This window comes from Ruditapes philippinarum, unplaced genomic scaffold (assembly GCF_026571515.1).
Source record: "Ruditapes philippinarum isolate M1 unplaced genomic scaffold, ASM2657151v2 ctg568_1_1_1_1, whole genome shotgun sequence".
NCBI lineage: Eukaryota > Metazoa > Mollusca > Bivalvia > Venerida > Veneridae > Ruditapes > Ruditapes philippinarum.
Genome location: NW_026859558.1, coordinates 538,772 through 556,411, shown reverse-complemented (window position 1 = coordinate 556,411; position 17,640 = coordinate 538,772). Strand labels below are relative to the sequence as shown.

Sequence of the window (17,640 nt, the reverse complement as noted above, 5' to 3'; positions counted from 1 at the left end):
ACAGAGCCATTGGTGATTGATCGGTAGTTTTTAGCTCGACTTTTCTATGAAAAGGGGAGCTATCCTACTCGCCCCGGCGTCGGCGTCGGCGTTAGCGTTAGCGTTAGCGTTAGCGTTGGCGTCACACCTTGGTTAAGTTTTTCGTACCACCCCACTTTATTTCAGAAGTATTACAAGTATGGCTTTGAAACTTACCATACTTGTTCACCATCATAACCTCCATCTACAGACAAGAGTACATAACTCTGTCAAGGTTTTTGACAGAATTATGGCCCTTTTTTGACTTAGAAAGTGTATTGAGCTTGGTTAAGTTTTTTGTACCACCTCACTTTATTTCAAAACCATTGGAGGTATTGCTTTGAAACTGACCATACTTGTTTACCATCACGACCTTCATCAACAGACAAGAGAACATAACTCTGTCAAGGTTTTTGACAGAATTATGGCCCTTTTTTGACTTAGAAAATACATTGAATATGGGTAAAATCCACTTATTGCCTTAACCCTTTGAGATATTGCTTTGAAACTTTTAATGCTATTTCACATCATTACCCCCATCTGTACGCAAGAGAAGGTAACTCTGTCAAGGATTTGTTTTAAAAATTAAGGCCTTTTATCGACTTAGAATCTTGGTTAAGTTTTTTTGTACCACCTCACTTTATTTCAAAACCATTGGAGGTATTGCTTTGAAACTGACCATACTTGTTTACCATCACGACCTTCATCAACAGACAAGAGGACATAACTCTGTCAAGGTTTTTGACAGAATTATGCCCTTTTTGACTTAGAAAATACATTGAATATGGGTAAAATCCACTTATTGCCTTAACCCTTTGAGATATTGCTTTGAAACTTTTAATGCTATTTCACATCATTACCCCCATCTGTACGCAAGAGAAGGTAACTCTGTCAAGGATTTGTTTTAAAAATTAAGGCCTTTTATCGACTTAGAATCTTGGTTAAGTTTTTAGTACCAGTCCACTTTTGACTGAACTGTTTGAGATATTAATTTGAAAGTTGGAATACTTGTTTACAATCATGATTCCCAAACATGTCCAGGAGAAGGTAATTCTGTCAAAGATTTTATTTGAATTATGGCCCTTAACTGTCAATGTTTTGTATTAAAGGCAAGCACTAAAAAAGTCGAGCGCGCTGTCTTACGGACAGCTCTTGTTTTAGCCAACTTATGGAGTGAACCGATGACAACGTATTTATCACCGATATCACCTATTGGTCACCTGTTTTCCACCTATCAACTGCTATTGGGGAAAGATAAGTTTCATCGGTGAAAAATTATCGATTGGGATATTTAAACACGTCTAAAATTCTCGATCGGTGAAAATATTTTAAAAATTACCGACGGCAACCTATATCACAAGATGTGCAAGCTCTTAATCACCGATATCGCCGATCGGCCAAAGATAACCAAATATGAATCACCCGCCATATCTGACGGAAAGTGCTTAACCACTGATGACTAGCTATCAAACACCGATTAATCAGCGTTACGCCCGATTTAGCTCCGATTTACAATCGATAAAAAACCAAAAGTATTTCAGCGACCCATTCCTGTTTGAGTTTGCTTTCTGTCACTGATGGCTGTTTACACAGAAAACTAGAAATAAAATCACGCATGACAACCGATCATAACAGCGAGTAAATTTAAAATTAAATGACCGATTGGGGACCGACTGTCTGTGTAACTGGGCCCTTATCGTACAAATTGTAATTAGAGTTAAACTGAGTTAATAGGAGAACAGTAGCTTATCTTTCACAGTGAAGACTGGCCATTATCTGTACTGATAGCTGCCCAATTAAAATATAATGATATTAAAATCCTTCAACCATTCTTGAAATAAGACAGTTTAAATATTAAAGCAGTACATTTTAGTACACAATAGCATCAAATAGCATAAAGGTTAAAGGTAAACAGGGCAATTGCTGTGCTAAAAAAACCTGTGCTAAACAGGTTAAAAGGCCAAATCTTAAATGGATTAATGAGCTATTGTTCTAGAAAGAGTTTTTTTCTTTGATCTCCCAATAATTGCACTGTAATCATTACTAAAAATTAAATGATTAAGAAAATGCCTTAAACTCTTGAGAAAATTACGCTCAATTAAAGCATTATAGAATAGGATAAAACTAAAAAGTTCGAATTTAGTTGGAAACAGGGTTGTTGTTTTTATCGAGACCTATTTGATGTTGTTGGTATTTTCAGTTCATCCAACTTTCATGTAACTTTATCTCGTACAACAAATCAGTGTTCTACAATAGGTACATTGTATCTAAATCTTCAGATGAAAGAAATTGATTTCTGTTGTAATGGTTGTGCCTCTAGGTTAGAATTCTCAGAATATGTTTTTTTACATCTGATTTTCAAGTACACTAGGTGTTTTGGCTTTTGGTGAAGCATTTTTTTACCCTTCACTTCAGGCATGATGCAGTAGGCACATTTTACCTTGCATTCTATTAGATAATAAAATGTGTTGGTATTTTTTGTTATCAAACTATTCTCATATGTTTTATATTTGCATATGACTAATTGTATAGTAATGTTTGATGTATTGTCTTCAAAGTAAACACAAATGGTAAACTTTTGTAACTGCTTTTTCATTAAATCAATTATGTGACATCCCCTTTGAAGACTTGTAAAACTTAATAACCAATATAGAGCAGAGCATGATACAACTTGCTGAAGACAATATTTACTTCCCCTAGATTGGCCCTCCTTGTTAAATATTTCTACCCTAATATAGGGTAATGAATGACAGATTGGCAGTTGTTGTGAACAGAAAATGTTTGACTAAATAATATCAAGCAGTTTGAGTCTGAAAAGTTTTCATTAAATGAAAATGTTAGTGACAATAAAGAATAAATGGAAATAATTTATTAACTTACCAAATGTTTCACCAAACTCTGTATCTTTATGTCCCTGTGGCCTGACCAATCTGTAAGTAAAAAGAAAAGTCAACTGGGTAAAGCTAAGTGAAAATAAGTCATTAATATATAGACATGGAAGAGAAAGTCACCTGTGTAAAGCTAAGTAAAAAGAAGTCAGCTGTGTAAAGAAAGTAAAAAGAAGCCAACTATGTAAAGAAAAGTAAAAAGAAGCCAACTATGTAAAGAAAAGTAAAAAGAATTGACTGTGTGAAGAAAAGTAAAAAGAAGTCAACTATGTAAAGAAAAGTAAAAAGAAGTCAACTATGTAAAGAAAAGTAAAAAGAAGTCAACTGTGTAAAAAACAAGTAAAAAGAATCGACTGTGTGAAGAAAAGTAAAAAGAAGTCAACTTTGTAAAGAAAAGTAAAAAGAGGTCAACTGTGTAAAGAAAAGTAAAGACAGGTCAACTGTGTAAAGAAAAATAAAATGAAGTCAACTGTGTAAAGCTAAGTAAAAATAGTCAACTGTGTAAAGAAAAGTACGAAGAAGCCATCTGTGTAAAGAAAAGAGAAATGAAGTCAACTGTGTAAAGAAAAGGTAAAGAGTCAACTGTGCAAATGTATAAAGTAAAACAAAATCAACTGTGTAAAGAAAAGATAATCAGTTACGTAAAGTCATAGAAGAAAAGACAACAGTGCAAAGGTATATACAAAAATCAGGAGTCAAAAGTAATGAAAGTCAATTTTGTAAATTTTATCAAGAAATAAAATAATAATAGCTGAGTAAATGCAAGAAATTAATTTGATTTACATCAGTCACTATCAGCTTTGTAGAATGAAAAGAAAACATTATACTTATTTTCTATATAAGCCAAGTAAATATTTAATCCTGCACAATCAGGAAAAAATACACATTTCACTGTTACGCCACTCCATAAGAGTAGCTTTAATTGACATGAAGGCAGATTATTAACAATTTTTTTTCTCTCTTACGTAAGAATGTTAAAACTTCTATTAAGGCATGTAAAAGGTATTTGATTTTACTTTCTTTTACGTAAGAATGTTAACACTTTTATTAACGCATGTAAAAGGTAATATTACTTATGTTTTGAGGTGTTTAGCTTGACCTTTGTAATTTAGGGCTTGTTCTGTGTTTAACATCCGAGTATCATGTTATCTATTAATATTATAATTCCTAAACTATATGTACTTACTTAAATATTTGTCAACTAAATTAATGACTATTATAATATTGAAGAAAAAAGGAAATAATTAATCTGTCTTACAACGGAGCATTATTTTTGTAGACAGTGGATTTGTCAGGTTGCACTAAACATAACAAAGGTTTGGTGCAATACAGTTGTAAATTGTATTACATTATGAAGCAGTAACATTCTTTTTGCACTGATGCATCGATAAATAAAAGAGGTTTACATGCAAAGATAAAATTGACCACTATATTAACAATGCCAAGGTTTTCAAATGATTAATTAATTAACAATTTGATAAAACAAATGACACAGAAACTATTCTTATTATATACTACTGAATTTAATCTAATTGTGAATTTAAGAGTTTTTTGGCTCTCTGAAAATTTTAAAAAGCATTTCCTTTTAGTAAAAGCCTACCTGAATTTGCTAGATTTTATTGTTGTTCAGTCTCAAGGACTATTTTTTCAGTATTTTGTCAAGAAAACAAAGTCATTACCTTCCAATATGTCCAGAAACCTTCCAATTTAGCAAATTATTTTAATTTAACAATTCAGTGAGACACGTTCAATACAACAAGTATCAGATGCAGTATTATTTAAAATATTATCAGATAACAAGATTATCAAAATTGAAATCAATAAGCGTAAAATTGCAAAACAAAACCAAACCAACATACAAAAACAACAGAATGGCGTATAATTATGCACTAAAAATAATGGCTGATTTTGATACAAACAAGTTTCTCCTCTGGTAATTAAGTAAGTATAATCTGTCCTCTTATATCTTAGAAGCTTACAAGTTTAAATGATAACAGTTTCATTCAATTTCATATGTCAACTGAATGATAAATGTTTCGGAATATAAATTGATTTGGAATATAAATTTTATTATATAGATTCTGTTAAAGACACAATATTTCCCGAATGCCAAAAATCTTAAGACCCATAAATTAGTACTGATGAATATAAAAAAGTTACCTCACTTTGATAGTATGGCTACTTTGTCTGTACATTTTCTTTAAATGTATGTTTGGCTATATTTTCTAATTTAAAAGTAGTTCTATGAATTGTCTATGATACAATTACCATTGCCACAATCAGATGCCTCCTAAAATCTGAGTTTGAACAATGAGGATTTCTTTATAACACACACATTGTTTTGTATGTGATACAGTTTCTGCATCTTATAGACTTATTCCGGAATTAAGAATATTTTTGTTTTTCCCAGTTAATCTGTAGGTACAAACAAACTTTTACAGTTAAAGCTTAAAAAAAAAGTGCAACAGGTTGACTAATCTATTGTGATGGGTAGTGCACCTTGAAGAAATAATGATAAAAGTTTGTACCAGGGGATAAGCTTGGAAAAACCCATATTTGCGGAGTTCTGGATAACATCTATTGACAAAGCATAATAATGCATGAATGGTTTAATTTGTCACAGCTTAATACTAGAAAGGTCCATTTGCATGCTGCGCTACACTTTAATACTATACTTGTAATTCTTAGTTACACATTTTAATTCTATAACAAAGTTACAATACACAATTTCATAATAATATGTTAATGATATTTAATCATTATATATCAAAGGATATTTTTTAGTTTTTAAGAGCTATGCACTTTGCAAAATATGGTGTTTGTATTTTAAATTATTTTCGCTCCTAATACCGATATTTACCTCACGTTACTATAAAAGGCTTCAGTCAAATGATGTATATCTAACGATGGGGGATATATCAATACATCAAATTTGCTTGTTTATAAATTAATTCTTAACACGATAAACCATAAAATGCAGATATTCATACATTTAACTGATAGATCGGATACCTTTGAAATTGAAATCTAGTCTGTTGAAAATGATAGCAAAAAAAAAGCACCATTAAACCATTTCTAAGTTGTAAAATTATACAAATTCACTTAATTTTTAGCTTAATGAACTGTTTTACTATGATAGAAATTGTATGAATACACTGAAGAAATGTAGCATTCTAAGCTCATTGCACTATTTCTTTAGAAGAAATTCAGTAAGGAAAATATAGGCATTTTAAGCTCATTGCACCATTCCTTTAGTAGTAAAAATTATATGAATTCACCAATGAAATATAAGCATTTTAAGCTCATTGTGCCATTTCTCTAGTCGTAAAAATTGTACAAATTCACCGAAGAAATGTAAGCATTCTACTATATATAATAAAGGATGTTCCACAAGGAATATTCGGCTGTTTACTACTAATAACATTACCGCAATAATTGTAATGTGCAATATAATAATAATTGTTATTTCGGGAGTGATTTCCACTTGAGGTCTAGGCTGATACCACAAAATGTGGTTTAATTACTCGATGAAGATGTCTCACTTTTTATGATGGAAAAATTACGTTTCCTACAGCTCCTGCTAAATTGCAAAACCATCTCATAAAACAGAAGAGATTAAAGATTCTGTTAATTGATATGTGGCATTTATTGTGATATAACTGTCTTATAATGAACACCATCATGGTGATGTAAACATGAAATTAGTTCTGTGACTGCCAGTACTCTTAATGATAATCTAAGTCAATTGTTGTCTAATAAACCCAAAGAGAAACTATTAGTGCTCAGTACTTAAATAATGAATTCACTGAAGGCCTATATTCCATTAGGATAGGACAATTAATTAACCATCTGTGGGTTATTTGTGCCCATGTATAATACCCCAGAGCCAGAAGCTAGAATTCTCATCAAATTTCTTTACTGTTGGCTGACCAACTTTAAATTTTCATCTTGATATACACAAAATTGATAATGGACAGCCCCTGTATGATAAATGGAAGGTGTGCAAGTCCATTTAAGGAATTTAGTACTTTAAACTAGCAGTGATAATTAATGAATGGAGCAAAATCAAACAACAATATTCAGTGGTATTGAAATCCCTTAAAATCATAGTGTACTGTTGTAGTATTCAAATTACTGTACAGGTCCAGTAGAAAAAAATATGGGTGTTAGGGTTAAAATATTAAAACTTTCATATTTGTCATTGGATAAAGAACTATCATTCAGCACTTTTTCTCTTACAATTTTCACATGTATTTTTTTCCTTTTATCAAAATCATTTATTCATTGTTTTTCTGAGACAAGATTTGGTTACAGATACAAATTCATTATTATCTTATGCTGCATCCAAAAAAAAAATCCCCCTAGAAAATTCAATTTAATCATTGTCATTGAAAAATTAACAGATTGTCTTTGACAAAAAAAAATGATCAGGAAAATATTTTTTTGTTGTTATTTTTTTACTGATATTGAGAGGTTCTAGAATAGATTTGCTAGAGAGTGAAAATTGAAATAGTAACAAGTTTTGAAATTAATTGGTTTTCTCAGAATGCGTCAAAAACAGTTTTAAAATTTCATCATGCGGAAATTGTTGCAGAAAAAAATGCTTGATGTTTAATGCGTAAAAGCTGTGCAGGTGTTAATAATGCAAGTCTGTGGGATAATCTGGAACTTGAAAACTTTGTAATGCTCTAGTTATTTTACTTATAAGTTTGTCCCAGCCAACCCTCCCTTAGAACCCCTGTTGGGGGGGGGGGGGGGTGGTTTGGGCTGAAAATTATAACTAATTGGCAACTAAAATTTGTAATATAGCCATATTTTTGTAAATTTATCATAAAAATCACCTATGTTGAAAAGGCATGATTTAAGATATTAATATGGAAAAGTTCATACATGTATACATTTTTGTAGTCTTGAGATTTTTCTTAAACCAGTAACAGTTATTTGTAAGCATTGTAAAATAATTGTTTCTTCAACCTACAACCAATTGAATATTTTAGGTAAAGAATTATTATTAATTCGGTTAATAATCTGGCAGCGTTTCCAGTGAACACTTCAGGTCTTTGACTTAGCAAACAATGAACCTAATTTGATATTTCTTTCATAAAATATGTCATGTTTAAAACAATCTATGAGAAAATTTAATAACTAATAACAGGGGAGATATAAGAAAATTTACTGTAATATCTTAATGCTTGAAAGGGGGTAGAAATAATAATAATTAAAAAAATAACAAAACAATTTGACAGTTTAACAAACATCTTAATGACAGTTTCAATGTTTTCATCAATTTAATATGTTGTTGCAGAGAATAAATTTAATGAAACAGGAGATGCAAAAAATATGTCTCCAAAAGAAGAAAATTACACCAAAAATTAATGTTTAAAAGCACGGCTTTCACACACATTCTGCAGAAATTAATATTTGGCTGAAAGCAATTTCTAATTCCCTGGCATTATATGAAAAAATTCTCTAGTTTCTGATGAAGTCAATGTCCTAATAATTCTATCATTATGGAGGATATCTCTTCTTTAAATTGCTTCATTGCTTCCGTAATAGACCACAGGGTACAAAATAATAGTATGTAAAATATGAACAGGAAGTCACACTTACATCAGTTTATCATTTTCTGATATATCTATGGCTTTTACAGCCTTTTGTACTTTTAAGATAATGTACTCCTCATTACTTAAAAGGAAGTATATTCTTGGGAAATTTTGACAGGAATTACCTTCCATTAATATGGAAATCTGCCATTACCCAATTTGTATTTAAAGGGATACTCAGGCAAAATAATGGCAAAAATATAAAAATGATTTTCTGTACTCAAATCACCCTAAAATGACATTTCTTAAAGTCCCAACATGAATTTCTGTATAAATTCTATATATTTTGGGTTGGAAGTTTAAATATATCTATATATGTTGAACGAAATTTTGACGCGAACAGAATCACCGAATAGTAAAAACAAGTCATGCGATTTGAACAAACCCTGGAAGTTACAATAACAAATATTGTGGATATTGTATGATTGAAACAAGTCTAAGTAATTGATTTGACATGTTCTTTAACGTTTCCAGAGTACAGAGTGACAACTATTGTGAAATTTTAGCGCTCTAACCTGACCCACGCGGATCAAGTTAGGAAAACACCATTTTATTCTTTATATGGAGAAAAGTTTTGTTCCTTTGAGTGTTTAGTGTATTCATTTTGAGGACATTTACAGAATAATGAATGAAAATTTCAAAACTAAGAAATGAAAATTTTGCCTGTGTCTCCCTTTAAAGGAACATCTTCAAGTTTTCATTACTGTTTTAAGTCCTTTCTTAGATCTAAATTGATATATCAATTATAATAAAACAGTTGAACAATTTCTCTGAAATAGCTTAAGGTATTTTTGAGTCGTACTGTGGAATGATCTCTGGATTAAATGTAATTATATGTTACATTTTGTTCTGATTATTATTTGGCATTATAGATTTGATACCTTTGCTGTGATTAATCATTGTTATATGTGATCATATGGCATTATGACATATTACACAGACCGTTATATGTGATTATATGGCATTATGACATATTACACGGTATAATTATATAGCATTATAAATTTTTTAATATAGCATGTAACATTGTGATTATATGTGATTATTTGGCATTTTAAACTTATTACAGTCATACTGTGATGTCATGGCATCATAAATTTATGACACACATTAAGGTTATATTAAATCTTGAATTTATTTTACCAGTTTTTTTTTCATTTGACAGGAGATTAAATGGCATTTGAATTTGTTACACTTAATTTGGTGGTTACAATACATTAAATTGCATTTGAATTTGTTACATATGATTTGGTGGTTACAAGACATTAGATGGTATTTGAATTTGTTACATATGTTTTGATTAGTGGTTATAACAGGAGATTAAATGGCATTTGAATTTGTTACACATGATTTGGTGGTTACAAGACATTAAATGGTATTTGAATTTGTTACACATGATTTGATTTTGGTGGTTACATGAGTTTAAATGGCATTTGAATTTGTTACACATGATTTGGTGGTTACAAAACATTAACTGGCTTTTGAATTTGTTACACATGATTTGATTTTTGTCGTTACAGGAGTATAAAATTAATGGCAATTGAATTTGTTACACATGATTTGATTTTTGTTGGTTACAGGAGTTTAAATGGCATTTGAATTTGTAACACATGTTTTGATTTTGGTGGTTACAATACATTAAATGGCATTTGAATTTGTTACACATGTTTTGATTTTGGTGGTTACAGGAGATTTAATGGCATTTGAATTTGTTACACATGATACAGTTATTGGTCTTAGACATGTTTTGATTATAAAATTATTGTGTTGGGTTAATTGGCAGTTATAAGCAGGCTTATTTGAATGGAGTCATTATGTATAGTTACAAATAAGGTAATATGTGAACACATAACTGTCTTTATAAGAGAATTAAGACCCGATTTTATATGCTGATAGGAGATTTAAGATATGATTTTAATATCAACATTTAATTCAACTGTTATGTTTTAAATGATTTTAAAATTGAAGAAAATAAATAAAAAGTAAATTTTTTCATTAATTTGTAGGTCAAACAAATAGAAAAAATTATAATGTCAATATATTTTTGAGGCAGTCAATTATTTTGTTTGGTCAGTATGTTATGGGTCATTGGGTCACCTAAATGTTGGTCAATGAATTATTCAGAGAAATGAAAAGCTCTGCAAATTAATTCCCAGGCACTTATTTGTAATTGTCAATTTCCTTTAAGGCTAAATACAACATTTATTTCAATTAAGTTAGTGATTGAAGATACAAAATATATCTTGAAAATAATTCCACTATTTGTTACTTCCATCACATGTTCCAAGATTATATAAGGCATGAAACTAAATTGTGTTATAGAAGCCTGAGTTTTTAGATTTGACCTGAATATTTTTGATATTTTAAAAAACCTTTGAATTACGTAATTTTAAGGAGTATTTATTAGTTGTGGCCCTCTATATAAAAATAAAACTAATTTTTAATAGTTATCACCCTTTATATGGAATTCAAAACACACCCCTTTCATATAGAAATTAAAACATGTCAAAGAATTTTAAAAAGCCACTTTATATATAAGGAGAGAATTTTAAATAAACCTATTGGAGTTGTTGCCCTTGTTTTGTTTAATTAAAGATAGTCGTCAAAGAGTTTTAAATCCTCAGAATTATATAATTTGAAGAAGAAAAAACTCCAAAGAGTTGTGGCCCTTTGTAATGTATATAAAACACAGTCCAAAAATACTGTCCTTTATGTAGAAAGAGTACCATCACTGTGTGGTAATATTTTGGCAATATTAAGGTTTTTAACTTATTAGTAAACATAATTGTTTTGAACAAAGTATCTGGTACCCTGTAGTAATAGTATTTGACTGGTAAACAAGCTTTCAATGGTAAGCCAGATACCAGTTATTTGAGTAACACAACCATAAAAGATAAATTGTTGCGATGAAAGCATCTGATTTTTTCTCCCTTAATGATGGAATATCTTTACAATTTATTCATGAAAAAATTTGTGCAAATTCTATTCCAGAATGATTGCCAGGAAATGATTTTTCCTCTTGATCAAATATAACAATTGAAACCAACAAGAAATCACTTGTACAAAATATGGGTCAGATGTAAAAATGCTGTAATTTGTATATGATTTATATTGAGTTAGGAGGTTTTGCAGTCAACTCTTTAGATAAATTGATTTACAGCACTGCCTGAACAATCAACATGTAATTCTATAAAGAATAAAAAATATCATATTTAACATAAAGTAAAAAAGAACAGCATGCATAACATTGTTTACATGTTTTCATAGCAGTTTCTGAAAACATGCATTGTTAATAAAAGTTATAGCAAGCCATGTTTATTGATCCTTAATTAAACATCAAAGAAAAGCGGACAAACATTTTCTGAATTTTTTCATCTTTATTAAAGGATAATAAATATATTGCTGCCATTTAAGTTAAAAGCAATTTTTGCATCAGCGAACCCCAAACAAATTGGTTAAGTATACAAGCCATTATTAGTCTTGTGTATTGACGTAAGTTACTTTATTTGTAATATGAGTAGGCAATTTCCGTTCACTCTAAGCCTAATGGGGACAACTGATACTTCTGATGCGACCAGTGCAGACCAAGTTCAGATTGAACATTTATGTCCAGGTGCATAGCAATAAAAGTCCATATTTTTTTCGGGTATATAAAATTTGTTAAAACATGTTTATTTAAGCTCGATTGCAAAACACGTTCTTGCAACTTATATTAATCACTTTGAGTCTGCTTCCTGGAACCAACCAGTACTGGTGTTATATGAAGAACATGGTCATGACCTGAGTAGGGCTCGAACCCACAATCTCTTGGTTTAGAGGCAGATACCTTACTGGGCCCTAAAATGCTCCCACATATAAAATTATGTAATGCTATTGAAAATACTATACAATGAATGGAAAAAAAACAAGTTATTTCAAGTATTTTAAGCATGATATCAAGTGCAAAGATGTGACAGTGCTTTTTAATTTTCTATGCAGATAAATATGCAGTATATGAAAGTGCTTAATATTTGTTTTCCATCATGTAGTTTTGTTTTATAGTCATCTAATGTCATTTGATAAATATAATTATAAGGACAAGAGAAACCACTTTTGCTGGTTGATTCTAAAGGTCCTGGCCCTAATCTTCACTGGTGTTCCTCAAGCCAGCAACAACTGACACAAGGGCCATCATAAACTTAGGAAAGCTGGAATGCTACAATTTATACTATTTACATTAACACCGCTGATTTGACTTTAAAAGCAACAAATATAAAAAAATATATTTAAAGGCAATACAACTTTATTGATTATATCTTTATAGGATAATTTACTGCTGATATTACTTTACGCAAATTAATACATGTATTTATATTTGATGCACACATAACTAGTCCCTTGCTTTTTCACATCATATTAAAAGAACAACAACTGGTCCCAGGAAAGACACTTTTTCCAGTTCTGATGCAGTAGAACATAATACCACATTCTGTTATTAAAGGAAAAGCAAGAATGTCTAATAATTTGTTACTTACACCTCCTATTAAAAACTAAATGAGGCATCAGGCAAATTATAAAGGTTATTTTGATCTATCAGAAGCCATTATGGAAAGGAGACACCTGGTCATAATGCCTAATTAAGTTACAGCAATTGCTAGGGAATGAGAGGGCAGAAATTAAATATCCTGCAGAGTCTTAAGTAATGGCTTTATTGCATTTTTTATTGAGATGCTAAAGGAAATGTCTGACATAATAGCGAAGATAAAAGTCAGGAGATGAGTATTAATACTACTTAAAGTAGTCTAGTTTTGAACCCCCACCCCTCTTAAATGAACAATTTGATACTTTCATCCCCACTTAAGCTAAAAACATCCCCTCCCCCTTCCAAAAATAAAGAATATATTGCAATTTTTTTGCTTCTGTCATAGAAAAAGTATGGATAGACAGTTATAATTCTAGTACTGGAAAGCTGTCAGGGAAGGCAACTTTTACAGGATTGTTAAATGGTTGTCACCCTTATTTAGGCGGTCTGGATTAATTTTCAAGCTTTTCAGCGTTTTTTTTTCTTTCTAAAGCAGGGCCTTTTTAAGGGCTGCTCCCCCCTTCAAAGATAATAGTTTGTTACAGAACACTAAAATTGTTTAATCTGCAATATAAATAAATGTCATATCAGATCATGTATCTCACACTTGCCAACAACTTTTATGTACAATTTAGTCTTTCATGTTTGCTGTTTACAATGCTATCAATGTAACTATTCATTGTATTACAGACTTTCCATTATAGACTAATTCACTTTTTTTCACTTAGATATTTTCTCTGAAAATGATGAATGGTTTTGTCTAGAATTTGATCACATTATGCTTATTATCATTTGAAATTTTTAAGAAATTTATACCTTTATAACTTCAAATATAGGTTTTGTCTAGATTGTAATGACTTTATACTTTTATTTCATTTGAAATTTATAAAATCATTATACCTTTTATCACTTAAAATCTTTATCACTAAAATACTTCTTATCTGAGTCAGGATATTTTGCTGCTTTAAACTATTTTTTTAATGGATTTTTATTCAATTTGTTATAATCTGGTTGCCATATGTTTTGGTTTTATATCCAGATATATTTTACTACCAATGTTTTACCCTGATTAACATCACAGGTACACCATACTGATATGAAATGCCACCAAAATGTATTTTAAATTTGCTCTGTTGATTTCAGCAACAATTTGTCTTCCAGCAAGCTTTATGGCAAACCAAATGATTAATGTACAGGCTTGCAAAGTCATAAATCAAACAGCAGTCTGGTTAATGTGCCATCATACAATGTGCTTACTGTTTTAATATCACTCTAAATTCAAGTCATATGTTGTCGTCACCTTGGTGCAATAAGGGAATAAGGATAAGGAGTTAATCCTTTATTAAGGTGATCAAAAGGTTACACAATTCATACTGATTGAACAATCCATGATGCACAATTGGAATTTTTTCAATGCTTTTCTTGCTTCCAAGGCATTATTTGGCATTGAACCTTTGCATGTGCTCTGAATTTTTGCTCTTGTTTGGACCCGTAATTGCAAAATGTGGCTTAAATAGAAATTTGAAGAGCATAAATTGTGTATATTTGTCTCATAAAAGTAATTTTAATTTTGTTTTGTTTTTGTTACCTGTCTAATAACTTTTTATTTAAAAAAAATCTGTTTTTTTTTGTTTTTTCATGTTTTTAGATATTGTGTTGTTCAATTTGCTCTAGAAAGTTTTTAAAGTCTTAAAGCCTGTTTAACTTAACAGGCACAGTAGGCCTCAGAAATCTGTATTGTTTTAAATTCTTTAGAAAGGTCAGATATGTGTTTAATAATTCTTCAATAATGTAGTTAAATAATTGAAAAAAGTAAGGGCTGAATGTGCAGTAATGTGTCCTAAAGAATAAAGTAGTATTTTAACTTCAATACAAAATATCATTTCACTATAATTAAACCAATTGCTAATACAGCAAAAGATGGAAAGGATGGTTCATTTGTTTGGCCAATGATTAACATTTTGGAAACTGATACCAAAAATAAAAGGGTTTCCAGAAATAAAAATGATAACATAATCGAAAATTAACTCTGTTTTTTTCTTTGTTTGCTTTGAACCTTTTCTTGTTGCTTTGATTCTTTTCTTATTTCCTACCCTTTCCTCATTTGCTCTGAACCTCTCCCTATTTGCATTGAATGCTTTTTTTTCTTGTATGCTTTGGACCCTATTCTTTCATTTGCTTTTAATAAATCTTAGCTTATTTGATCTTAATTTTCAATACTTTGTCATTCCTTGAATTTTTTATCCAAGTTTTGATAGCCTGCGGACAGCAACAAATTCTAACCCAGTGTTTTCTTTTTTCTCTTCTTATCTGTCTGCTGTCTGTTTTCTAAAATTTCTGTATACAACTCCTATTGCAGTATAGCCGGAAGGATATCAATATTATTGTCTCTGTTCATAAAATATCAAAATATCACATTTACTTGTCATATCATAGCCCTATTCAATTTTCTTTTATGAGACGGGAGTGCCGTATAAGTTTGATCTATCGATTGGCAATGGATTTCTACCAGAAATGTCTATTATTCTCACAAATTGTCTCAGAATTTATGCACTTCTACAGTTGAGATATTCTTAAAGAATCATTTGGGATAAATAAAATGGCATATTTTTTTTTGGATGTAATACTGCAAAATGTTATAGTGTTACTTTCAGCAAGATGGAGGCCTGTGAATAGAACAATTGATGTAATATGTGCACAGAACAATTACTATAATGCTTCGCAATTTGTTTAGCTTTGTGGAAATTTCCTGTCAGCAAAGTTTGATTGGTACAAGAAAATAACCCAAGTGTGGTTAAAATGTCAATGGGAATAATACTTGAGTAATTATGCCCCCATTTTGAAAAAAAGGGGGTATATTGCTTTGCACTTGTCGGTCCGTCGGTCTGTCGGTCCGTCGGTCCGTAGACCAAATGGTTTCCGAGTGATAACTAAAGAACCCTTAGGTCTAGGAACTTCAAACTTGGTATGGTGATTGGTCATGACCAGTAGATGACCCCTATTGATTTTGGGGTCAAGGGGTCAAAGGTCAAGGTCACATTGACCTTGAAAGCAAAAACGGTTTCCGATCAATAACTAAAGAACCTTAAGGCCTAGGAACTTCAAACTTGGTATGGTGATTGGTCATGACCAGTAGATGACCCCTATTGATTTTGGGGTCAAGGGGTCAAAGGTCAAGGTCACATTGACCTTGAAAGCAAAAACGGTTTCCGATCAATAACTAAAGAACCTTAAGGCCTAGGAACTTCAAACTTGGTATGGTGATTGGTCATGATCAGTAGATGACCCCTATTGATTTTGGGGTCAACGGGTCAAAGGTCAAGGTCACATTGAACTTGTAGGTAAAAACGGTTTCCGATCAATACCTAAAGAACCTTAAGGCTTAGGAACATTAAACTTGGTATGGTGATTGGTCATGATCAGTAGATGACCCCTATTGATTTTGGGGTCAAGGGGTCAAAGGTCAAGGTCACATTGACCTTGTAGGTAAAAACGGTTTCCGATCAATAACTAAAGAACCTTAAGGCCTAGGAACTTCAAACTTGGTATGGTGATTGGTCATGATCAGTAGATGACCCGTATAGATTTTGGGGTCAAGGGGTCAAAGGTCAAGGTCACATTGACCTTTTAATTAAAAACGGTTTCTGATCAATAACAAAAGAACCCTTAGGCCTAGGAACTTCAAACTTGGTATGGTGATTGGTTATGACCAATCAGATGAGCCCTATTGATTTTGGCGTTAAGGGGTCAAAGGTCAAGGTCACATTGACCTTGTAGGTAAAAACGGTTTCCGATCAATAATTAAAGAACCCTTAGGCCTAGGAACTTCAAACTTTGTGTGATGATTGGTCATGACCAGCAGATTACCCCTATTGAGTTTTAGGTGAAGGGGTCAAAGGTCAAGGTCACATTGACCTTTTAAGTAAAAACGGTTTCTGATCAATAACTCAAGAACGCTTAGGCCTAGGAACTTCAAACTTGGTATGGTGATTTGTCATGACCAGCAGATTACTCCTATTGATTTTGGGATCAAGGGGTCAAAGGTCAAGGTCACAATGACCTTGTAAGTAAAAACGGTTTCTGATCAATAACTAAAGAACGCTTCGGCCTAGAAACTTCAAACTTGGCATGGTGATTGGTCATGACCAGCAGATGACCCCTATTGATTTTGGGGTCAAAGGTCAAGGTCACATTGACCTTTTAAGTAAAAACGGTTTCTGATCAATAACTCAAGAACGCTTAGGCCTAGGAACTTCAAACTTGGTATGGTGATTTGTCATGACCAGCAGATTACTCCTATTGATTTTGGGATCAAGGGGTCAAAGGTCAAGGTCACAATGACCTTGTTAGTAAAAACGGTTTCTGATCAATAACTAAAGAACGCTTCGGCCTAGAAACTTCAAACTTGGCATGGTGATTGGTCATGACCAGCAGATGACCCCTATTGATTTTGGGGTCAAAGGTCAAGGTCACATTGACCTTGTATGTTAAAACGGTTTCCGATCAATAATAAGAGAACCCTTAGGCCTAAGAACTTCAAACTTGGCATGGTGATTGGTCATGACCAGCA

At 31.5% G+C, this 17,640-nt stretch overlaps 2 protein-coding genes across 2 annotated transcripts in view; one reads left to right on the top strand and one right to left on the bottom strand.

Annotated features, from left to right (window-relative positions):
• LOC132756962 (ATP-dependent DNA helicase Q4-like) overlaps nt 1-17,640 on the top strand; it is a 246,443-nt gene that overhangs the window by 166,047 nt on the left and 62,756 nt on the right. The gene's annotated exons all lie outside the window — the stretch shown is intronic.
• Nucleotides 1-17,640, bottom strand: part of LOC132756965 (uncharacterized) — a 91,700-nt gene that overhangs the window by 39,829 nt on the left and 34,231 nt on the right. The window contains exon 2 of the mRNA XM_060748109.1: nt 2,899-2,948. The gene's annotated coding sequence lies outside the window, so the exon portion shown is untranslated. The remainder of the gene's footprint in view (nt 1-2,898; nt 2,949-17,640) is intronic.